This window comes from Helianthus annuus, chromosome 10 (genome assembly GCF_002127325.2).
Source record: "Helianthus annuus cultivar XRQ/B chromosome 10, HanXRQr2.0-SUNRISE, whole genome shotgun sequence".
Lineage (NCBI taxonomy): Eukaryota > Viridiplantae > Streptophyta > Magnoliopsida > Asterales > Asteraceae > Helianthus > Helianthus annuus.
Window position 1 is genome coordinate 35030294 of NC_035442.2, and position 26096 is coordinate 35056389.

General features: G+C 37.1%; 3 long non-coding RNA genes across 4 annotated transcripts; 1 reads left to right on the top strand and 2 right to left on the bottom strand.

Moving 5' to 3' along the window:
- Positions 1–1756: 1756 nt before the first annotated feature.
- Positions 1757–4521, top strand: LOC110884505. 2 transcript variants are annotated; one of them, XR_002561222.2, is made up of 5 exons: positions 1757–2061; positions 2150–2201; positions 2611–2712; positions 2792–2859; positions 3358–4521. It is a non-coding gene; the product is annotated as an uncharacterized LOC110884505 (long non-coding RNA). The 2 variants fall into 2 exon arrangements; XR_002561221.2 differs by lacking the exon at positions 2150–2201 and having other exon boundaries at positions 1763–2061.
- Positions 4522–15905: 11384 nt separating this feature from the next.
- LOC110884506 lies at positions 15906–19247 on the bottom strand. Its single transcript, XR_002561223.2, has 3 exons — positions 18935–19247; positions 17410–17494; positions 15906–16082 (listed from the first exon to the last, which is right to left on the bottom strand). It is a non-coding gene; the product is annotated as an uncharacterized LOC110884506 (long non-coding RNA).
- A 2308-nt stretch (positions 19248–21555) lies between these two features.
- On the bottom strand, positions 21556–24897 carry LOC110884507. Its single transcript, XR_002561224.2, has 3 exons — positions 24585–24897; positions 23060–23144; positions 21556–21732 (listed from the first exon to the last, which is right to left on the bottom strand). It is a non-coding gene; the product is annotated as an uncharacterized LOC110884507 (long non-coding RNA).
- Positions 24898–26096: the final 1199 nt, after the last annotated feature.

Consider the following 26096-nt stretch of genomic DNA (forward strand, 5'->3'; position numbering starts at 1 on the left):
AATATAGTTCATTAAATTTTTTTAATTGTTTTATGTATGTTATTACCTTATATATAGATGGTTAGTTTTAGTTTAAGTTGACCAGTAAAAGATTATATATATGTTATTACGTTATATGTCAACTTTAGATTTTGTATTTACGACATATGTGGTTGAAAAGAACTATTTTTAAAGTATTTTTCATCTTATTTTGTTGTGTATTTTGTTTGGTGGGTACCTGCACCAGAGCTTGTTGCTAGGGATTTACATGACAATGTTACAGGATAGTGTATAAACGTTTCACCATATCTATGGTGGTAAGTCGAACATGTTTTTTTCTTTAGCAAAGTGCACTATCAACATGGGCGAAGCTTTTAAGGGGCGGGAGGGGGCGGCCGACCCCCCGAACTTTTCGCTCAGTAGTGGAGAATGTGTAGTTTTTGTATAGAAATTTTTGAGTATATACGTTATCCACCCCCAGTTTTATAGAAATTTTAGGTCCGGTAACTTCCGCCCCCTCAGTCGGAAATTTCAAGCTTCACCACTGACTATCAATATCATCTATACTTTTCTATACTATATTATTAAGCAATTAGGAAGGGCAAGATGGTCTTTTACACAATTTTCAACATGTACAAACCTTTAAAGCTTACTGTACAAGCATTTAAAGCTCAAAATGTTGAAAGCGTTACAAATTGGTGAGCCCACAAACAAACGTACAAAATATGTCGCTTACAAAATTTGATGACATATATTCTTTTTAATCCGGCACCAATTGTTCCAAGTCATGATTTTTACATTATTTTGATCAATGGTTCTTCTTTTCCCTGTTTCAAAATCCATTTTTGGTGTACCGCAATTTTCTGCACAAAAATATGACAATATGGCATGTAGCGCGCACCTCAGAGTTTATTTTTCACCAAAAAAGGTGTGCCTCAGCTGCGCTTTCTGTATAATTTGCGCCTCGTGCCTATGCGCGCTTTTCAAAACTAAGCCGTAACTCGATTTTTTGTGCTATAAAAATGGATTGTAAGGTGTATAAAATCGGATTTAAAGTTGGATAGATATGAGTACGCACAAAATTCTTACAGTCTAAGCCCGAAATAAGTTGTTGAGTGTGAAGTCGAATGAGGAATTGCATTTTCTTTTCAACGTGATTATGTGATTTTGAATCATCTAAACCAGATAATCAGTTATAGTAAAACAAGGTTGAAGTCTTGAAGATGTCGCTTTGGAACATTGTGATTTAGGGGCTATGGTTGTTCATCATATGTGCTCTTTCTATACAAGTTGTAGCATTCATTGCTATTAATTTGTCTACTAATTGGACTGCGGTACATTAACTCTGTTTTGAAGGTCTTTTTGGTTATGAACTTGACCAAACCTTATGTGCTAATGGTTGTGATTTTGAATGTTATCAGGTGTGGAAAGCGGTTAATAATGTTCAAACAAGCAATGCCTTGTTGTCGCGTGATGATAAATGTGGAATAAACTTGTAACCAAATTTTGATTAAAATTTGTGAAAGGATTAAAAAAATATGAATATCTAACCAAGAATTCTAAGATTCGTCAACGAAAACTGGTTAACAAACAAACAAGGTCGAAACAAAATGATAACGTAATTCAAAAGTGATGATATTGTAGGGCTTCGCGATGTCTAGAGGAGATGAAAACTACACTAATGTAAATTGTCGTCCCCGCCGCATCGCGCAGGCACCCTACTAGTACAACTAAATACAGCAAAGAAACTTTCAAAAGGTTGACCAGGTTTTATTAAGCTCTGATTTTAAATTTTGAATTCCCCAATATAGCACCTGCCGCTTTTATCTTCTACTCATCTACCCAGGGGTTTTCTTCATTCTACACAAATAGAGAGATCAGAGATCGATACAGAAATAGAGCAGGTCAACATCTTCCTGTTAGTCAAAGCAACGCCGCGGGAGAGGTGACTGTAACTTCCGATAACCTTTGCCGTCAAAAACCACTGCCATCACAATTTTGGGGGTCATAATCTTTTCAAAAACCATTCATCTCTCTCTCTTTCACCTCAAAGATACAAATCAAGATCTAGGAGGCAATCAGGTATCAAATATAAAACTATCTTTCGATCTCATCACCACAATTTAAAATCTCACTTTCATATCAAATCTTACACATAAAATCATCACAGAATAACAATTTGATTCAGTTGCTAGCTGATTCGTCTGATTCTTTCTCATCAGGTTCGGTTTTTGTGATTTCAAGTCATCAATTGTGATGGTGTTTAATTATTCATAGTGTTGTATGAGTGATTCGATTTGGTTATTTTTAATCTGTGATTATTTCTGCATACGGCTGATTAATTTTGAAGTAGACGAAGTTTAACATTGATCTAGGTTTTTTCATCTTAAGATCTATTTAGGTGAATCTATCTATTTAGTATATTCAGATTGCATGTTTGTTACTATGTCGCTGGTTGTAATATCATTACAATACAACAAATTTGTGGGAAAATCCCATACACGATACGTAAGATTTTCATTTAGTATTCTTTTGTTGATGTACTGATTCGAGTGGTGTAAATACAAACATATAAAGTACAAAAAATAATATTTAGGTGACATTACTAAAGTGAGTGTTTCTACATGTTAGTCTGATTACGATAGGCGGAAATTATCAACAGATCCCTTCATAGAAAGGAAAATGGAGTTTTTGATTGAAAGCATGGATGATCTCTCAATGGAAGATTAAAAGGTTGGTTTCTTCTTAGCTGGTGGTTTTGCTTCACATATATGTCATATTAGTCATAAAATTTGTAATTTTTTTGTTTCAGTTCTATTTTTTCTATCACAGTCTGTCACGTCAACAAGCTCAGCAGCAAACATGGCTTCAAAAGTGAAGGTACCTGCATTTGATGTTTGATAATGTTACTGTGGATACTTACAGCTAAGACCACCCGTAGTGGGGCATTATTTTTGAAAAAAATCCAAAAAAAACGCCCCCCTCCCCATTACATAGGGCGTTATGGGGCAGTTTTTTTGAAAAAAAATTGGCTTGGCGTTTTTAAAACCACGCCTAAAAGAGATTGTGATGGGTTGACTGGGTTTGACTGGCCAATGAGAAACTAGCTTGCTTTTTTTTTTTTTAAAAAAAAAACGCCTAAAAGGGATTATTGGGCATTATTCCCACTACGCCACTTTTGCAATAACGCCCCATGCTGACTGGACTGCCACGTGTCGGATAATGCCCCATGGTGGGGGCATTATTTTTCTTAACCACTACACATGGTCTAAGAATTGGATCTTTAAGCACATGTGGAATGCATTCTTATGATCTTAGTTCACCTTTTACATGGATCACCTATTTATTATTGTTTGGCTTCTTGTATATGTTTAATAGGGCTGAAATAATGGCCCATGTTAAGCATAGAAGTTGGGGGGTATTGGTACTGGAGATATTAGAAGTGCTAATCTTACGTTGCTAGCAAAATGGATGTGGAACCTTAAAGACAGGCCTACGACTTTATGGGTTAAGGTGGTGGTTCCGATCAATGATAGTTCAAGAGTGGTTGGGCAATTCCCCCTGAAAAAAACGGTATTTGTGAGATGTGGAAAGACATCTGCTCTGTTGAGAAAGAGTTTTATGCTTTGAGCCTTCCAATTGGGGACGGGGTAAAACTATGTTTTGGATGGATAACTGGGTCGAGGGAGGTCCCTTGTGGATGGATAACTGGGTCTGGTCTTAGGAATGGAAAACGAGTTCAGGTTCCGAAGCCTTCTGGTCACAGTTTGACACACTAGCAGCTTGTCTTGGGGCTGTGCAGATCAAAGACGGGGCAAACAGATGGACTTGGGGGTCTTAGTCTGATGTAAACTTCACGATGGCGGGTGTCTGAGCAGACATTGTCAAAGCAGTGAACTTGGATCCAGCTGAGGGATGGGGATCGTGGAACAAGTGGGCGCCTGCAAAGCTGAATTTCTTTATGTGGCGCGCCTTCGCTGACAGAACCCGGTCAAAACGACTCCGAGGCGAAGGGGCGTTACGCTTTCGGATACCCTTTGTCGCTTATGCAGGTTCAAAGAAGAAAGTGCGACCATATTTCTTGCCTCTTGCGTTCTCTCTCGCGCTATTTGGTGGAATGTTATGGTCAGACCAGAATCCCTTTTCCCTCAGGTCAGTTTTCTTTATAGGGTGTGGGGTTTGTTTGATAAGCTCGTAGGGTAAAAGATGTGGAAGAAAGTAGTGGGCGTGATCCTCTTAACAACGGTTTGAATTTGGTAACAAGAAATGAGAAAGCGTTTCGCAACAAAAGGTTCAAGGTCTCGGAAGTGGTTGAAAGCATAAAGGAATACTCTTTTCTGTCGTTAGGGTGCAGGGCCTCTTTTAAATCGCTGGACTGGAGTAAATGGGGTGTCTTAACGTACGCGCTGTAATATGATGTCCTCTTTTATGTTCTGTTTTGAACTGTATGTTTGTTCGGGTGCCCAACGGCTAGCTGCCCCAGTGTTCTATTGATTTAATAGAATGTGGTTGTTCAAAAAAAAAAAAAAAAAAAAAAAAAAAGCATTTCCTCTGCTGTGCAAGTTATTACACTATTTAATATACATTCATTAGTTCTTTTCTCATATAAGCTACCAACAAATCTAACTTTTTACTTTTGCTTGTTTGTGTACCAATAGTTCAAAGTCTCTTAGCAAGTATAGAAACAAGTTACAATCGCCAATTGTATCATCCTGTTCATCGTGTAAAACAAATAATGACCGTGTGTTAAATTTAAGAAGCTTTTAGAAAAACGAATCTCACCAGCCTTCTTAGCTTTCTTATGTTTGGATTTTTTTTCTTTTCAGAAAATGAAATATATGGGATAACATATATCCATATACTATTGCCCTAACCACAAACATAAAATACTACCCATTGAATTTCATATCTTTTCTTTGCGATTAATATTCTCTTCTGCCACTTGACTTCTAATTTAAATATTTATTCATGAAGTGGTCTCACACTCCTACTTATAAAATTCATGACAGCATAACCTGAATAAATTTAATTACAAGGTGTACAAGTGTGTTTTAATAGTGATTATTATATGACTAAAAATAATCATCTTTAATAGACAGGGTGCCACATATAGTGTTTGAATAGCTTTTGTTGTTTAAAGTTGTAATAATTGGTAATTAGTAATGTTTAAAAAGAGGTGATCACTTGTTGACAATTGTTTTCCTCGTCGCATCGCGCGGGTTTCCTACTGGTATATATATATATATATATATATATATATATATATATATATATATATATATATATATATATATATATATATATATATATATATATATAGGGGAGGGTTATCTTGAGAACGCTAAATATTGCGAGAACCGTGAGAACGAAGGAAAAAACCAATCAAAACCATTTTTTTTATACAAACCTCATTGTAATTAAGATACAACATCAAAACAAGAATTTATAACATCAAATAATTCATTTCTCAATTCAAAATCATTCTTTTTAGATTTTTTACACATGTGTAAATATAGCAGATTTACACATGTGTAAATGGCAAACTTACACATGTGTAAATTTTCTTTATTTATGAATTCACGTAAATTTTAACATTGTATTCGAATAATAATGATAGGTATAGAAAAAATTTTTGAATTTGAATTGTTTTTGACCAAGTTCTCATGGTTTTTTCATTTGTTCTCACGGTTCTCACAAATATTTAGCGTTCTCATTTAAACCCTCCCCTATATATATATATATATAGGGGAGGGTTTAAATGAGAACGCTAAATATTGTGAGAATCGTGAGAACAAATAAAAAAACCATGAGAACTTGGTCAAAAACAATTCAAATTCAATTTTTTTTTCTACACTTATCATTATTATTCGAATACAATGTTAGAAATTCAATTTACACGTTTAAATTTACGTGAATTCGTAAATAAAGAAAATTTACACATGTGTAAGTTTGCCATTTACACATGTGTAAATCTGTTATATTTACACATGTGTAAAAAATCTAAAAAGAGTGATTTTGAAAGGAGAAATGAATTGTTTGATGTTATAAATTCTTGTTTTGATGATGTATCTTAATTACAATGAGGTTTGTATTAAAAAAATTGGTTTTGGTTGCTTTTTTCATTCGTTCTCACGGTTCTCGCAATATTTAGCGTTCTCAAGATAACCCTCCCCTATATATATATAGGGGAGGGTTTAAATGAGAACGCTAAATATTTGTGAGAACCGTGAGAACAAATGAAAAAACCATGAGAACTTGGTCAAAAACAATTCAAATTCAAAAAAAATTTCTACACTTATCATTATTATTCGAATACAATGTTATAAATTCAATGTACACGTTTAAATTTACGTGAATTCATAAATAAAGAAAATTTACACATGTGTAAGTTTGCCATTTACACATGTGTAAATCTGCTATATTTACACATGTGTAAAAAATCTAAAAAGAATGATTTTGAAATGAGAAATGAATTATTTGATGTTATAAATTCTTGTTTTGATGTTGTATCTTAATTACAATGAGGTTTGTATAAAAAAAATTGGTTTTTATTGGTTTTTTCATTCGTTCTCACGGTTCTCGCAATATTTAGCGTTCTCAAGATAACCCTCCCCTATATATATATATATATATATATATATATATAAGAAAGATCCATTAGGAACCACCATTTATTGCGAGAACCGCGAGAACCAGTGTGAACACAAACAGTAATACCTAAAAAAATTTAAAAAACACCAAAAACAATTTTTTTTAATATTTTTTTTTTGGAAAATTAGCTATATTTCGTCTATAATAAAAAAAATTTAAAAAAAAATCGAGTAACAGTTATCCATGCACATGCACTATGTATCATTTCTTTGACAAATTCCGTAATTCATTACAAATATTAGACAATTGCACTTTCATTTACACTACCACGTGTAATACACTACTTTTTAGGTTAACAATATTAGAAATGCACATGTGCATCTATATGTATCAACATGAAATAAGGTGTTTTGGTACACTACTTTGAATACACTTTCTCTTTCATCTATCATTCCATCCATAATACACAAACATGCACATGTGCATTTTTGTCATTTCTTTGACAAATTCCGTAATTCATTACAAATATTAGACAATTGCACTTTCATTTACACTACTATATGTAATACACTACTTTTTACATTACCAATATTAGAAGTGCACATGTGCATCTATATGTATTAACATGATGAAATAAGGTATTTTGGTACACTCCTTTGAATACACTTTCCCTTTCATCTATCATACCATCCATGATACACTACCATTACCTCCTACCATCCATAATACAATACCATTACCTCCTACCATCCATAATACAATACCATTACCAATATTTTCACTGTATTACATGTATATAAACACCATTTATACCATCCAATCAACATATTACATCATAAATTGACAACTATAACCAAACCATCAACCACTAGATATAACTAACCAAAAAACATGTATATGGGCCTACTTTTCCATTCAAAATCACAAACTTTTTGTACCAAAACACGTTATATCATGTTTATACATAATGATGCACATGTGAATTTTGAATATTGGTAATATAAAAAGTAGTGTATTACGGATGGTATTGTAAATTGAAGTGCAATTGTCTATTACTGATAATGTATTACGGAATTTGTCGAAGTATTGATACATATGCACATGTGCATGGATAACTGTTACTCAAAAAAAAAGTTTTTTTTGGTAACTAAATATAGCGATTTTTAAAAAAAAAATAGTAATTTTTTTTTTGTTTTGAGTGTTTTTTTGATTTTTTTTAGATTTTATTTTGTGTTCACATTGGTTCTCACAATAAAGGTGGTTCTCAAATGAAACTTACCCTATATATATATATATATATATAGAGGATAAGGATTCATTAGGAATCACCCTTTATTGCGAGAACTACGAGAACCAATGTGAACACAATAAAAAATACCTAAAAAAATCTAAAAAACACATAATATTTTTTAATATTTAAAAAAATCGTGTATATAATAAAGTGTCTTGATTAGTTATTTATTAATATTGATATTAATACTAATAATAGTATAACAAAATATAAAAAAAGCAACAAAAGTATTATAAAATAAAATAACATAAAAAAACATAATTATTACTTTTCGCTTTAGAATAAAATAATGTATTAAAGTACTTAATTATTACCAAGTTTCACTAATTTGGTATATTAATTCATATGTTGGGTGTATTTATCACACCCCCAAAAAACCCAATTAAAAGAATCATATTAATTCATATGTTGGGTGGTACAGGTAGGGACAAGAAACTGAGTTGGGATTCGTGGGATAGGGTGGCGTCTCCTTTCGACAAGGGGGGTCTCGGTTTACGGAAGCTTGGATCAATTAATAGTTCGCTGATTTTGAAATGGGCTTGGAGGTTCAAGGCCGAAAAGAACAATCTGTGGGTGAAGGTGGTGTCGGCTGTTCACGAGCACTATAGGAATTGGGGGTTTCTTCCTTTTAAGACGTCATTGGGTGGAGTATGGGGAAACATAGTGAAAGTTGTGTCTAAACCGTTACGGGCTCAGGATCAGTTTTGGCACTTCATGAGAGGGGTTGTCGGCAATGGGAATGATATCGCCTTCTGGTTGGATTCGTGGCTCATGAACGATCCGCTTAGGTTTTGCTTTCCGAACCTTTTCCAGCTGGAGATTGACAAGAAGTGTAGAGTGCAAAATCGGATCGTTAGGCCCTTATCAAACCCGGAGGCTTCATGGAATTGGAAAACGCCTCCTTCCAGTAATGTTGAATTGGCGGAATGGTCGGCTCTTTGTTTTCTTCTTCGGGACATCTTTTTGTCCGATGACCGGGACAATTGGCGGTGGTTGGGAGATGATTCCGGGGAATTCAGTGTCAAGTCCGTTAAGTGTTTGATGGATCCCGAGCTTGTTGCTAGCGAAAGGTTTATTTGGGAGTGGTGTAGGTGGGTGCCTTTGAAATGTAATGTGTTCGCTTGGAGGGCGGAGATGGAGAGGTTACCCACTACGGTGGAGCTGGTCAAACGTAACATACGGATTGCTGATGTTGGCTGCCAGCTGTGTAATTCAGGAGAGGAAACGACTTCTCATTTTTTTACGGCTTGCGGTTTTGCGGCGGCGGTTTGGGTCAAGGTGAGACTGTGAAATATACATCTTGTGCCTGTAATATGTAATAGATAATAACTGAGGGTGCATAGAGTGTTTAGTGAAACTTAAATCATACTTAACCCTAATTCCTTTCACTAATCACCACACAAAAATCAAAGCACGTACTTTCACTTCTCTGATCTTCTCTAGCAATCAATTGCTTCATCTTTGGCACAAGACTTTTACATCAATCTTGGTCTTTCAATTCATCTAGAATCAATCCAAGGTAATCGTTTAATCATTGCTTGTTGATAATCGTGATTGATTGATTCATGATAAAACCCTAGTTCTTCACATGATATTCTGTGATTATTGATTTGGATTCTGAATTATTGTGATGATGATGATGATTAGTTGTATGTTTGATAGATTGTTCCTGTAATGATTGTTGTTGTTGATCATAGGTTGATTGATTATGATTCTGCCATCTATATGAATGAAATTAGGGTTCCTTATTCGTATGCGTAACCGTTATTCATGAGATTGATGTTCTGCTCGATAATTGATGTTACTTGTGGCCCGACTTTTGATTAATTAAGTTAGTCTGAGTTTTGTGAAATGTGTTAAGAAGAACACATGGTTACAATAGTCTAGTAAGGATAAACATGGGAAGCCCCCATTAGTAATAAATATAATCACGGGAAACCCCCACTAATAGTACATACATACGTGGGAAGCCCCCACCAAATGAACATACGTATTACTGCTACGAACTTACTTTCTGTGAACTCGCTCAACTAGTTGTTGATCCGCTGTTACATGCCTTGCAGGTCGTTAGATATATGGAGCTTGCACAGGGAGGAGCAGGTCGTTGTGGAGCATGGATCGTGGATGCCATGTTAAAACATTTAAACATTTGAACTATGATATATTTTGGGTTTTCATACTTATGCTTCCGCTACACTTTGAAACTATAATTATGTTTTGAACACCTGTCGTATTGAAGGATTGGTTTACATTTATTTTACTTGATATTAATTACAGGTTTAATATGATTGGTGGCTTGACCCTGGTCAGTCACGCTCCCAAGCGGTGATATTCCGCAGGTGGATTTTGGGGGTGTGACAGATTGGTATCAGAGCCATTGGTTATAGAGAACTTGGTTTTAATATGGGAAAACGTTTTTTTATTAAAACCAGACTATAACCAGAACAGTGCTCTCAACGATCCACAACGACGCTTCGCTCCACGTGCAAGACTCAACATCCTAGGTAATAAGGTTTATATTTATTGCCTACATGCTAGAATTGCATAGAACTTTGCTCGTAGTATGCTTAGATTACATTGCTCACTACCTGTTATTGCTTGAGAACACTTGTGTGCTTACACTCTTCTGTCATCGCACTATTCGCGAACCCTTCTCACTTATGATGCCTTTGATGTGAAGATCAATGGCCGGACGAATTAACTTGACACAAGCCCAGTTGACGGCTCTTATCAATGAACAAGTTGCTGCGGCACTTGCAGCTGCAAACGCAGGAGGTCAACACGCTCATCAGCCTGTTTGTACTTTCAAGAACTTCATGGACTGTCGTCCAAGCACATTCAGTGGCACGGAAGGAGCAGTGGGACTCCTCCATTGGTTTGAGAAGCTAGAGTCAGTATTCGAAATGTGTGAATGCCCTGAGGCTCGCAGGGTCAAATACGCCACTGGTACTTTGGAAGGAATCGCGTTAACTTGGTGGAACGCACAAGTGCAGATCCTAGGGTTGGCAGCTGCTAACGCCACCCCTTGGAATGACTTCAAGGAACTGATAAAAAGGGAATACTGCACACGAGAAGACATTCACAAGTTGGAAGACGAGTTGTATCATTTGAAAATGATTGGGTCAGAGATCGAAGCTTATACTAAATGGTCGAACGAGCTGGCCGTGCTGTGTCCAACTATGGTGGACCCTCCAATCAAGCGCATTGAGTTGTATCTCAAAGGTTTGGCGCCAGAAATCCAGAGCCATGTGACATCGGATAATCTTGACAACATCCAGGCTATTCAACGCCTTGCGCATCGTCTCACAGATCAGGCAGTGGATCAGAACAGGCTGCCTAAACGTATCAGCGTTACTGCTACCGCTACCACTGCTACTACACTTGCTACTCCCAGTGACAACAAGAGAAAATGGGATGGGGATTCCAGCAAGGGATCAGCTTCAGTTCAGTCACAGGTTCAGCAGCGAAAGACTGACAGTTATCAGAGTCCCAGTCAGCACTCTTCAGGTAGCCACAGGCAGGGCGGATATCGAGGGAACCTCCCAAAGTGCAACAACTGCAACAGACACCACAGTGGCCAGTGTAACAAGGGTCGCTGTCAAAGGTGTCTCAAGATGGGTCACGAGGCCAAAGACTGTAGGAGTCCACGACCTGCGAATCAGAATCAGCAACACCCACCACCAGCTCCACAGAACCAGCATCAGCAGCAGCAACAGCGGGGCAACAGGGGATGTTTTCAGTGTGGGGCTGAAGGTCATTTCAAGCGTGATTATCCCCAGTTAAATCAGAACCAGAATCGCAACAACAACAACAACGGGGGAAACAACAACAACAATGGCAACGAAGCTCGGGGTCGTGTTTTTGTGCTGGGTCGAGGTGACGCAATGAATGATCCCAATGTGGTTATGGGTAAGTTTCTTCTTGACGACTTTTATGTTACTGTATTGTTTGATTCGGGTGCGGATACAAGTTACGTGTCATTGAAAGTTAGCCAAATGTTAAAACGTGCACCAACTCCCCTAAACACCAAACATGTCGTAGAATTAGCTAACGGTAAAAGTCTAGAGGCTACATACATAGTTCAGGGTTGTAATCTTATCCTCGCTGGTCAGACGTTCTCTATCGACCTCATTCCTATAGTTTTGGACAGCACCTATAGCTCGCGCACCGTATCGCTTAGCTCCATCGGAATTGGAAGAGCTATCGACGCGACTACAAGAACTCATGGATAAGGGAATTATCCAACTTATCTCTTCGCTTTGGGGAGCTCCAGTGTTATTTGTGAAAACAAGGTCACCATGAAGAACCATTATCCTTTTCCTCGTATTGACGACTTATTCAACCAGTTGCAAGGGTCGAGCTACTACTTCAAGATTGATCTAAGGTCCGGTTATCATCAGCTGAGAGTCCGCGAGGAGGACGTCTCCAAGACAGCATTCAGAACTCGCTATGGTCATTACGAGTTCCTGGTCATGCCACTCAGGCTTACGAACGCGCCTGCAGTTTTCATGGATCTTATGAACAGGGTGTGCAAACCCTATCTTGACAAGTTCGTCATTGTCTTCATCGACGACATCCTGATCTACTCCAAGAGTCAGGAGGAACACGAGCAACACTTACGTCTTATCTTGGAACTTCTTCGAAAGGAACAACTGTACGCCAAGTTTTCAAAATGCGACTTCTGGCATCGTGAAGTCCACTTCTTAGACCATGTGGTGAACAGGGATGGGATTCATGTTGATCCATCCAAGGTAGATTCGATCAGAAACTGGCCTGCGCCTCGCACTCCAACGGAAATACGCCAATTTTTGGGTTTGGCAGGTTATTACAGACGATTCATTAAAGACTTTTCGAAGATTGCACAACCGCTTACTATGCTGACACAGAAAGGTGTTACCTACCGTTGGGGAGATTCCCAGGAAACCGCTTTTCAGTACTTAAAGGATAGACTATGCAGCGCACCTATTCTCTCACTGCCAGAGGGCACAGACGATTTTGTAGTATATTGTGACGCATCGATACAGGGGCTTGGTTGTGTATTGATGCAGCGGGATAAAGTTATTGCCTACGCTTCGCAGCAACTTAAAGTTCATGAACGGAATTACACGACGCACGATTTAGAGCTGGGAGCTGTTGTTTTCGCGCTCAAGATATGGCGACACTACCTGTACGGTACCAAGTGCACTATTTACACCGATCACAGGAGTCTCAAGCATATCTTCAAGCAGAAGGAACTGAATATGCGTCAACGACGATGGGTCGAGCTACTTAATGATTACGAATGCGCCATCAAGTACCATCCAGGCAAAGCCAATGTTGTGGCAGACGCTCTCAGTCGAAAGGATACTTTACCTAGGCGTGTACGAGCTTTGCAGCTCACTATCCAGTCTGATCTTCCTGCACAGATACGAAATGCTCAGGTTGAAGCATTGAAACCAGAAAACGTCAGGGCTGAAGCCTTACGCGGATCAAGGCAACGATTAGAAAAGAAGGAAGACGGCGCCTACTATGTAACAGGACGTATTTGGGTACCATTATACGGCGGTTTACGAGAACTTGTAATGGATGAAGCTCATAAGTCTCGGTACTCGGTACATCCAGGGTCGGATAAAATGTACCACGATATTAGAACTACATATTGGTGGCCTAACATGAAGGCCCACATTGCAACTTACGTCAGCAAATGTTTGACTTGTGCGAGAGTCAAGACAGAGTACCAAAAACCTTCAGGCCTACTTCAGCAACCCAGAATACCACAGTGGAAATGGGAAGAAATTTCCATGGATTTTGTTACTGGCCTGCCTAGATCCCAACGCGGGAACGATACTATTTGGGTGATCGTTGATCAACTCACAAAGTCTGCTCATTTCTTGGCTATCAAAGAAACGGATAAGTTCTCTACTCTAGCAGACGTCTACTTGAAGGAAGTTGTTTCGAGGCACGGAGTGCCAACCTCCATTATTTCGGATCGGGATGCACGATTCACTTCAGAATTATGGCAAGCGATGCACAAAGCTTTTGGCTCTCGATTAGACATGAGCACAACTTACCACCCTCAGACGGATGGGCAGTCTGAGCGCACGATTCAAACCCTAGAAGACATGCTTCGAGCATGTGTTACCACACCAGCATTCAAGCCGCTCCATTCGAGGCATTGTACGGACGTAAATGCCGGTCACCTCTCTGTTGGGCAGAGGTGGGGGATAGCCAGATTACAGGTCCAGAAATGGTAGTTGATGCTACTGAACGAATAGCACAGATATGACAACGCATGGCGGCAGCTCGTGATCGCCAGAAAAGCTACGTTGATAAACGCAGAAAACCACTCAAGTTTCAAGTTGGGGATCGAGTGCTACTCAAAGTCTCACCCTGGAAGGGTGTGGTTAGATTTGGTAAACGAGGCAAGCTCAATCCACGGTATGTTGGACCATTCGAAATCACTGAAAGAATAGGCAAGGTAGCCTACAGACTAAACCTACCAGCTGGACTCGGTGCAGTTCACAACGTATTCCATGTGTCGAATCTGAAGAAGTGTCTGTCAGATGAGACCCTCATAAGTCCATTGAAAGAGCTCACTATCGACGAGCAGTTGCACTTCGTCGAGGAACCTGTAGAAATCACGGACCGGGATGTTAAGGTCCTCAAACACAAGAGAATCCCTCTTGTCCGAGTTCGTTGGAACTCCAAACGTGGCCCAGAGTACACCTGGGAACGCGAAGACCAGATGACAGAAAAGTATCCCCAGTTATTCGGAACCAATGCAACCACTACTGAGACTGAAGCTACTACTGCGGAATTTCGGGACGAAATTCCAAATCAACAGGGGGATGATGTGACACCCCAGGAAAACCAGTAAACGATACAACTTACCTAGCTTTCTCAGTAACCGCATGCTAAATTTCGGGACGAAATTTCTTTCAAGTTGGGGATAATGTGACAACTCGAGTTTCCAAGATTCCAATTTCGCATTTATTGCACGTTCATTGTTTATTTAGTTATTTATTTGCACAATTAGTTTGCTGTGAAACTGTAACGTTTTAATACAATGAAGTGAATTGGGTGATTGTGCATGGTTATGTGTTAATTGTGAAAGACTTGTTAAATGCATAAACTTGGTGGTGAAACTGTGAAATATACATCTTGTGCCTGTAATATGTAATAGATAATAACTGAGGGTGCATAGAGTGTTTAGTGAAACTTAAATCATACTTAACCCTAATTCCTTTCACTAATCACCACACAAAAATCAAAGCACGTACTTTCACTTCTCTGATCTTCTCTAGCAATCAATTGCTTCATCTTTGGCACAAGACTTTTACATCAATCTTGGTCTTTCAATTCATCTAGAATCAATCCAAGGTAATCGTTTAATCATTGCTTGTTGATAATCGTGATTGATTGATTCATGATAAAACCCTAGTTCTTCACATGATATTCTGTGATTATTGATTTAGATTCTGAATTATTGTGATGATGATGATGATTAGTTGTATGTTTGATATATTGTTCCTGTAATGATTGTTGTTGTTGATCATAGGTTGATTGATTATGATTCTGCCGTCTATATGAATGAAATTAGGGTTCCTTATTCGTATGCGTAACCGTTATTCATGAGATTGATGTTCTGCTCGATAATTGATGTTACTTGTGGCCCGACTTTTGATTAATTAAGTTAGTCTGAGTTTTGTGAAATGTGTTATAGTCCGAACTTTTGTTATTGTTGATATGATCCGACTTTTGCAAGTAGTAACATAGTCCGAATTTCATAAAGATTCAACATATAGTCCGACTTCTATGTATTGGACATGGTCCGAATTTTAACCATGTGTAACAAGGTCCGAGTTTTGGCAAGAAAATAAGGGTCCGAGTTTGTTCAAAATGTGATGTAGTCCGACCTTTGCAAAGTGAGGGGAGTCCGACTTTTATTATGTACATGTTGTCCGAGTTTGTGTAAGACCCTAACACGTAATATTTTTAAATCGACGCAGCGGAAATACGAGCCTTAAAATTTCTTTCTTTAATAAACATATTTCTAACATAAAAGTTCAGATGCAATTTATTAAACATTTACTGGAAGGGTTTTACAATATTCACATTGTATTGACGCTTCAAAGCAATACATATTTCGAACTATTTGACCGTTCTTTCCGTACAACCCTTGCTCTTGACTCGATCTACGTCCGCTCAGCTTCGTTAGTAGAAGAAGGAATCCATGTGGTACCTGTGAATATCACATACAACTAAATCATTAGACATTGACAACCTCATACGACACTAGTCTCACACAATTAACTTCCGTATAGCATTCGACTATTCTCTTGAAATCTCTCGTTCCGAGTTCAGCTTCAACTTCATAAGGATCCGTCATTCTCATTCCTGCATTATATTCTAAACTCAAGTGTGTCGTTAGTAACGTTAATTCTCAATACATCTAAATTATGAATTCGCACGTACATACACACGTACATACTTACAACCGTACACGTTTACATCCCTACATATATTCAAATATACTTACAATCATGTATTCATACCTATGTGTATCGTACATGTTCTTGTATGCCAAAATACATATAACACGTGCAATTAAGTCATATTCCCTTAACCACCTCCTACTATTGTATTATAAACATACGTAATAATTCACAAGTAAGCATTCTTATGAACAAGTTTTATCATTTTATCCATATAAACTGTTCTAACACATTTCCTTTCACCATTTAATTATTTACAAGATCCTTACTTTTACATGAACTTGAGTGCATAGCTATCTATTTTAATAAGGTTAGTGCTTTCTTATGCCTAACAAGGCTTACGGAGCACCCGGACGGAAATGAGTTCAACCGAGAGCGCTACATGGCGAAAACAGAAAGCAGGAAACGGAGGCACCGTCGCCGACGCCTCACCAGGCCGTCGGCGACGCCCACTAATTTTGTCCGTCGGGAAAGAAGTCCGTAGACAGGAAATTAGGACGTCGTAAGCACAGAACCACCCAAGCACCGTCGCTGACGGTCCTTTGGGACGTCGGCGACGCCCCTTCTGCATCCCAGACGCTAATTTCTACTTTTTGGCTATCGGGATCGATTATACTTGCACCACGAACGTTCCAAACGTATGGTAACATCCTTTCAAGGTCCCAAATCATACCAATACTTTCCCCATACCTTAATGGCCGAAACCTCACCTTACCCCGTTTCCTAGTTTTGACCCGTTTGATCTTTATTACACACTTTCCGACTTAGTTAACATTTTTGACCCATCACCACAAAACTAAACTTAGAACTTCATTTGATCTTACGTTCTTACATATCTCACTATTCGCAACATATGACAAAATTAACAAATCTTTCTAAATACTGAAAAGAGGTTCGGAACTTACTTATACTTCATTATGTTATGACAATAAGACCTTATTTGACCCATTCGATCTACTTAGCGAGAACCATCATTTTCATTCAACCAAATCCATATTGAGTTCGTAACATACCCAATTATCTAGAACACTACCTTATTTAAACAAGCTAAGAAGTGAAATCGGAATCACTTACGTTGAGTACTCCAATAAGTGTATTTGTCACCTTGCCTTATCTTGACCCGTTATCCTCCTATGCTTGAGCTCTCCTTGACACGTTCCTATTATCTCATTCCATTACATCCATTCAATAGTTAGTATACATAATCATACGCATCACTAATCACACTTCTATTCACGTGTCAATCGCTTAACGAGTTCAACATGTATCATAATACTACAATGCTAATCAATCTAACAATTTATCATTCCATCATCACAAAAGTCATACATGAGCTTCTAGCATGCACAATTATGTATTTACATCATGTTCATTATTCTTTCAAAATTCCATACTTAGAATGATAACATTTTCTAAGTTAGGCAACTTGTTTCATACGTTAAACATTTCATACCATTTCTTAACACCTTGGTTTTTACACATCCATTCTACTATTTTCTATCAACAACCCGTTTCGACCCGTTGGTGCAATTATATGCATAAACTAGTTGGTAAGTGTTTTAGACACTTAAAACAATCAAATAACTTACTAATAATTTATTAAAATCAGTAGTTCATGATTCATACAAGTGTGCATAACAATACAACTAATTTTACGTAATATTTATACTAAAAATGTGCAGCAACTTTCTGCGCAGCAGCTGTTCACGACACATTTTAACCCATTTATCTTCTGATTCAGTTCTTCATGTTCAAATATGAAATGATCTACACTCAGAGACCTTTCTAAGCATATAAAGATCGTAACAATCAGACGTTTCTATGATTTTATATGATTTTTACAAAATCAGCACAGAAGCTGAAATGCTTCCAAACAGCTTGCTGTCAAAACAGTATTGCCGACTTTGGGCACTGTTTTGGCCTGTTTAACATCCGAATTCATCAAACATGTTCAAACACAAAACGTAGTATGTTTAAATAGCTTTTTGAGCATATAAGGCTCGACCTCACAGGTCCTTCCTATGATTTTATATGATTTTTTTGCAAAATTGTTGCGCAACAAATTTTAATTCTAATCAGCTTTGTTACTCGATACACGTAGCATATCATTTTGTACACAACATCATAACTAAGCACTTTTCATACTTATAATACATGATCACCTTCATTACTATTTAATTAGTATTCCATACAAGTGATAACACATACTAACCTATACTAGGCATTTCATCAAACACTTGGTGTGCGAACTACTTTCCAAGCATAGTGTACAAGTGGTTTAAGCATGTTCTTCCCAAATTCATCTCATGAACCATTACATTCAAATGAAATCATATTGTCATTAATTCTACATCTTGTTTATCATATAACATCTTATGCATCAACACAATACAATTTCACATCTACATATTCATCATAATCATCTTCATACTCATGCACATGGGTTTCATCCTAAATCATCAAGATAACTCAAAATTCTACCATAAATCAACTTAAACACAATAGTATTAACAAGTATTCATTCCAATTTCAATCCAATTCACGGATTCATTCTAACCCCTTTTCATCAACAATCACTAGAACACAAAATTTAACTTACCACATGATTGTGAGTACTAGATCATCAAGAAATCGGGTTCATGCATCAATCTCAACTTGAATCCATCTTCAATTTAGACTTAAAGGGGCTGAATTTGAGGGTTTCTTCTTTTTCCTTTGTGGGTGTCGACATACACCTCCAACATACACACACAATACTGAGTTTTCTAGATTATGTAAAACTTAAACTCAATTTTTCCAAGTTTAGCCCCTCTATTTTGTCACATCCTCACAATTGCCACCAAACTCATTCATTACTTGTTTTGACTAAATAATTTAACTAGGCTAAATAGCCTAGTCATTTTATTTCATGTTTTATCATTTGGAACATATGACAAATATAAACATTCAAGGTTTTAGGGCGTTACTCATATGACGAATGTGAGCATTCGAGTTTTGGGGCGTTACAAGTCTACCCCACTTAAAGAAGGTTTCGTCCCTGAAACCTTTCTTGTTCCTATTAGACCAATTCTTTCCTTACTTTTAAATTAGTTCATTCAAAATGCTTACTGTAACACGAAAACACTTGTAACTCGTTAGAGAGGTAATATTCATGCATAGCCATTCGTATAGGTCTTGTTCTTGCCTTCTTAATAAAGCATCAGACTTTCATACATTTACCAATCATAGTGAATCAAATAATTTCCATCTCACACATGTACCATACAAGTTATTTCATCCTAACGTTAGCCACAGGGGTACCTATCGTGAGTTTACTTTGGTATTCTGTGATTGGCATTCTTTCTGAGTACTTTTGTTGGCACATGGTAATTTTAAACCGTGTAAATACACATATTACCAAAATTCATTTCGGGGTCGTCATTGCCTTTAGGTATTTATTATTTTATTTCGTTCACCTTGTGCGAACCACAACATTCCATCACTAATGTTCCTACTAATTACTTTCATATCCATAGAAGAGGTTAGCTTATGCGTTTATGCCACACCCATCTCTAGTCGAGTCATAACCTCCTATTAAAGTTACAACCCTTTTTGCACATACCTGACGGAAGTAGATTCCGTTGGTTCGTTATCTTTATCTTACGATGATCATTCCTTCCCGTTTGGTGGCATTGCGTGTCCATTCGTCGAGCTCACCTATGAGTACAAAACTTAACATATCAAAACATTTACTACCGAGTTCAAATGGCGATCGCCATCTGGCCCGTATGACCCATTTATCCCTTCGACCATTTTTGCATGCAACGCATTTGCATAAATATATTCATATGTTTATGAAAGTTTAAACATATTTTGAATCATATCACTTAAGGAATATTTACTTGTTTGGTCCGTAATTACTTACACGTTCGGATATTTTCATTCCTATCATTCTTTTGTTCATTTGCTTTACATTTACTTATATGACTTGTTTGACTCAAACATGGTCAAACTATCGACTTCTTCTTATGTAGATTAGTTTTATCTTTATATCTTAATTCCGTTTCGCGGATTCGAACACATTATTCATACCTTTCGTACCTTCTATGTTTTGAATCCGTCTTGCGGGTTCAAATATTGCATTCACATTTTTCATTCTTTGAATCCGTCTGGCAGATTCAAACATTTCATTCATGCCTTTCTTTCCTTGAAACCGTCTCGCGGATTCAAGCATTGCATTCATATCTTTTGTTCTTTGAATCTGTCTCGCGGATTCAAACATTGCATTCATGCCTTTCTTTCCTTGAATCCGTCTCGCGGATTCAAGCATTGGCGCATTGCATTCATATCTTTCATTCTTTCATCGTATCATTTACCATTTTATTTCTTATGATATGTTTTAGCATCAGTCTTTTACATTAAACTTCAGGTGTTGCGTCCCAATACTTCATTCCATATTCTATTTCATGCATCGCGTCTCATCGCGACATTCTGCGTTCTATTTCTAGTGGTGTACCTACCCTTCTTTCTTAAGTCTGAATCACATTCCATCTCATTCTTAAACTTTTCATTTTTGTCTTTCTTTCTTACATTTGGTCCAATCCTTTAAGAATCGTTGGACCCTACTTTCACTAGTTTGACCAGGCATAAGTGGGATAATTCTCATGTTTTCTCGAGCTTCCTATGCTTCTTGCGCACTGGCCAGGTGCGCAATCCACATACTAGCCTCGAGTCATCATGGGAATCACTTACTTATATCCGGGAAAACCATCTTCAATTCGTGAATCATTTATTTAAATCCTTCTAAGGCTTTATTCGAATCCTTAAAATATATTACCTATCGGTACATACAATTTTTTTTTTTCAAACTTCGTGTACCTGAGATTCAATGCATGCTTTATTACTTGCCTTCACTTCCTTGCTAGTCCGCAACTGTGTAACATCCTCGTTGTCCATGCATGTTCACCTTAATACATCCAACATTATTAGTATCATTACACATATACTTACTTGTATCAAGTTTTACCTTTCTGTCTTGATCGAGTCTCGGATTGTACGGTCACTATCCACAGAGCACACGGGTTTGAGTTCAAGTACTTACCTCCTCGTACTTGATTTCCCTCAAACCATGGATCTGATACCAACTTGTAAGACCCTAACACGTAATATTTTTAAATCGACGCAGCGGAAATACGAGCCTTAAAATTTCTTTCTTTAATAAACATATTTCTAACATAAAAGTTCAGATGCAATTTATTAAACATTTACTGGAAGGGTTTTACAATATTCACATTGTATTGACGCTTCAAAGCAATACATATTTCGAACTATTTGACCGTTCTTTCCGTACAACCCTTGCTCTTGACTCGATCTACGTCCGCTCAGCTTCGTTAGTAGAAGAAGGAATCCATGTGGTACCTGTGAATATCACATACAACTAAATCATTAGACATTGACAACCTCATACGACACTAGTCTCACACAATTAACTTCCGTATAGCATTCGACTATTCTCTTGAAATCTCTCGTTCCGAGTTCAGCTTCAACTTCATAAGGATCCGTCATTCTCATTCCTGCATTATATTCTAAACTCAAGTGTGTCGTTAGTAACGTTAATTCTCAATACATCTAAATTATGAATTCGCACGTACATACACACGTACATACTTACAACCATACACGTTTACATCCCTACATATATTCAAATATACTTACAATCATGTATTCATACCTATGTGTATCGTACATGTTCTTGTATGCCAAAATACATATAACACGTGCAATTAAGTCATATTCCCTTAACCACCTCCTACTATTGTATTATAAACATACGTAATAATTCACAAGTAAGCATTCTTATGAACAAGTTTTATCATTTTATCCATATAAACTGTTCTAACACATTTCCTTTCACCATTTAATTATTTACAAGATCCGCACTTTTACATGAACTTGAGTGCATAGCTATCTATTTTAATAAGGTTAGTGCTTTCTTATGCCTAACAAGGCTTACGGAGCACCCGAACGGAAATGAGTTCAACCGAGAGCGCTACATGGCGAAAACAGAAAGCAGGAAACGGAGGCACCGTCGCCGACGCCTCACCAGGCCGTCGGCGACGCCCACTAATTTTGTCCGTCAGGAAAGAAGTCCGTAGACAGGAAATTAGGACGTCGTAAGCAGAGAACCACCCAAGCACCGTCGCTGACGGTACTTTGGGACGTCGGCGACGCCCCTTCTGCATCCCAGACGCTAATTTCTACTTTTTGGCTATCGGGATCGATTATACTTGCACCACGAACGTTCCAAACGTATGGTAACATCCTTTCAAGGTCCCAAATCATACCAATACTTTCCCCATACCTTAATGGCCGAAACCTCACCTTACCCCGTTTCCTAGTTTTGACCCGTTTGATCTTTATTACACACTTTCCGACTTAGTTAACATTTTTGACCCATCACCACAAAACTAAACTTAGAACTTCATTTGATCTTACGTTCTTACATATCTCACTATTCGCAACATATGACAAAATTAACAAATCTTTCTAAATACTGAAAAGAGGTTCGGAACTTACTTATACTTCATTATGTTATGACAATAAGACCTTATTTGACCCATTCGATCTACTTAGCGAGAACCATCGTTTTCATTCAACCAAATCCATATTGAGTTCGTAACATACCCAATTATCTAGAACACTACCTTATTTAAACAAGCTAAGAAGTGAAATCGGAATCACTTACGTTGAGTACTCCAATAAGTGTATTTGTCACCTTGCCTTATCTTGACCCGTTATCCTCCTATGCTTGAGCTCTCCTTGACACGTTCCTATTATCTCATTCCATTACATCCATTCAATAGTTAGTATACATAATCATACGCATCACTAATCACACTTCTATTCACGTGTCAATCGCTTAACGAGTTCAACATGTATCATAATACTACAATGCTAATCAATCTAACAATTTATCATTCCATCATCACAAAAGTCATACATGAGCTTCTAGCATGCACAATTATGTATTTACATCATGTTCATTATTCTTTCAAAATTCCATACTTAGAATGATAACATTTTCTAAGTTAGGCAACTTGTTTCATACGTTAAACATTTCATACCATTTCTTAACACCTTGGTTTTTACACATCCATTCTACTATTTTCTATCAACAACCCGTTTCGACCCGTTGGTGCAATTATATGCATAAACTAGTTGGTAAGTGTTTTAGACACTTAAAACAATCAAATAACTTACTAATAATTTATTAAAATCAGTAGTTCATGATTCATACAAGTGTGCATAACAATACAACTAATTTTACGTAATATTTATACTAAAAATGTGCAGCAACTTTCTGCGCAGCAGCTGTTCACGACACATTTTAACCCATTTATCTTCTGATTCAGTTCTTCATGTTCAAATATGAAATGATCTACACTCAGAGACCTTTCTAAGCATATAAAGATCGTAACAATCAGACGTTTCTATGATTTTATATGATTTTTACAAAATCAGCACAGAAGCTGAAATGCTTCCAAACAGCTTGCTGTCAAAACAGTATTGCCGACTTTGGGCACTGTTTTGGCCTGTTTAACATCCGAATTCATCAAACATGTTCAAACACAAAACGTAGTATGTTTAAATAGCTTTTTGAGCATATAAGGCTCGACCTCACAGGTCCTTCCTATGATTTTATATGATTTTTTTGCAAAATTGTTGCGCAACAAATTTTAATTCTAATCAGCTTTGTTACTCGATACACGTAGCATATCATTTTGTACACAACATCATAACTAAGCACTTTTCATACTTATAATACATGATCACCTTCATTACTATTTAATTAGTATTCCATACAAGTGATAACACATACTAACCTATACTAGGCATTTCATCAAACACTTGGTGTGCGAACTACTTTCCAAGCATAGTGTACAAGTGGTTTAAGCATGTTCTTCCCAAATTCATCTCATGAACCATTACATTCAAATGAAATCATATTGTCATTAATTCTACATCTTGTTTATCATATAACATCTTATGCATCAACACAATACAATTTCACATCTACATATTCATCATAATCATCTTCATACTCATGCACATGGGTTTCATCCTAAATCATCAAGATAACTCAAAATTCTACCATAAATCAACTTAAACACAATAGTATTAACAAGTATTCATTCCAATTTCAATCCAATTCACGGATTCATTCTAACCCCTTTTCATCAACAATCACTAGAACACAAAATTTAACTTACCACATGATTGTGAGTACTAGATCATCAAGAAATCGGGTTCATGCATCAATCTCAACTTGAATCCATCTTCAATTTAGACTTAAAGGGGCTGAATTTGAGGGTTTCTTCTTTTTCCTTTGTGGGTGTCGACATACACCTCCAACATACACACACAATACTGAGTTTTCTAGATTATGTAAAACTTAAACTCAATTTTTCCAAGTTTAGCCCCTCTATTTTGTCACATCCTCACAATTGCCACCAAACTCATTCATTACTTGTTTTGACTAAATAATTTAACTAGGCTAAATAGCCTAGTCATTTTATTTCATGTTTTATCATTTGGAACATATGACAAATATAAACATTCAAGGTTTTAGGGCGTTACTCATATGACGAATGTGAGCATTCGAGTTTTGGGGCGTTACAAGTCTACCCCACTTAAAGAAGGTTTCGTCCCCGAAACCTTTCTTGTTCCTATTAGACCAATTCTTTCCTTACTTTTAAATTAGTTCATTCAAAATGCTTACTGTAACACGAAAACACTTGTAACTCGTTAGAGAGGTAATATTCATGCATAGCCATTCGTATAGGTCTTGTTCTTGCCTTCTTAATAAAGCATCAGACTTTCATACATTTACCAATCATAGTGAATCAAATAATTTCCATCTCACACATGTACCATACAAGTTATTTCATCCTAACGTTAGCCACAGGGGTACCTATCGTGAGTTTACTTTGGTATTCTGTGATTGGCATTCTTTCTGAGTACTTTTGTTGGCACATGGTAATTTTAAACCGTGTAAATACACATATTACCAAAATTCGTTTCGGGGTCGTCATTGCCTTTAGGTATTTATTATTTTATTTCGTTCACCTTGTGCGAACCACAACATTCCATCACTAATGTTCCTACTAATTACTTTCATATCCATAGAAGAGGTTAGCTTATGCGTTTATGCCACACCCATCTCTAGTCGAGTCATAACCTCCTATTAAAGTTACAACCCTTTTTGCACATACCTGACGGAAGTAGATTCCGTTGGTTCGTTATCTTTATCTTACGATGATCATTCCTTCCCGTTTGGTGGCATTGCGTGTCCATTCGTCGAGCTCACCTATGAGTACAAAACTTAACATATCAAAACATTTACTACCGAGTTCAAATGGCGATCGCCATCTGGCCCGTATGACCCATTTATCCCTTCGACCATTTTTGCATGCAACGCATTTGCATAAATATATTCATATGTTTATGAAAGTTTAAACATATTTTGAATCATATCACTTAAGGAATATTTACTTGTTTGGTCCGTAATTACTTACACGTTCGGATATTTTCATTCCTATCATTCTTTTGTTCATTTGCTTTACATTTACTTATATGACTTGTTTGACTCAAACATGGTCAAACTATCGACTTCTTCTTATGTAGATTAGTTTTATCTTTATATCTTAATTCCGTTTCGCGGATTCGAACACATTATTCATACCTTTCGTACCTTCTATGTTTTGAATCCGTCTTGCGGGTTC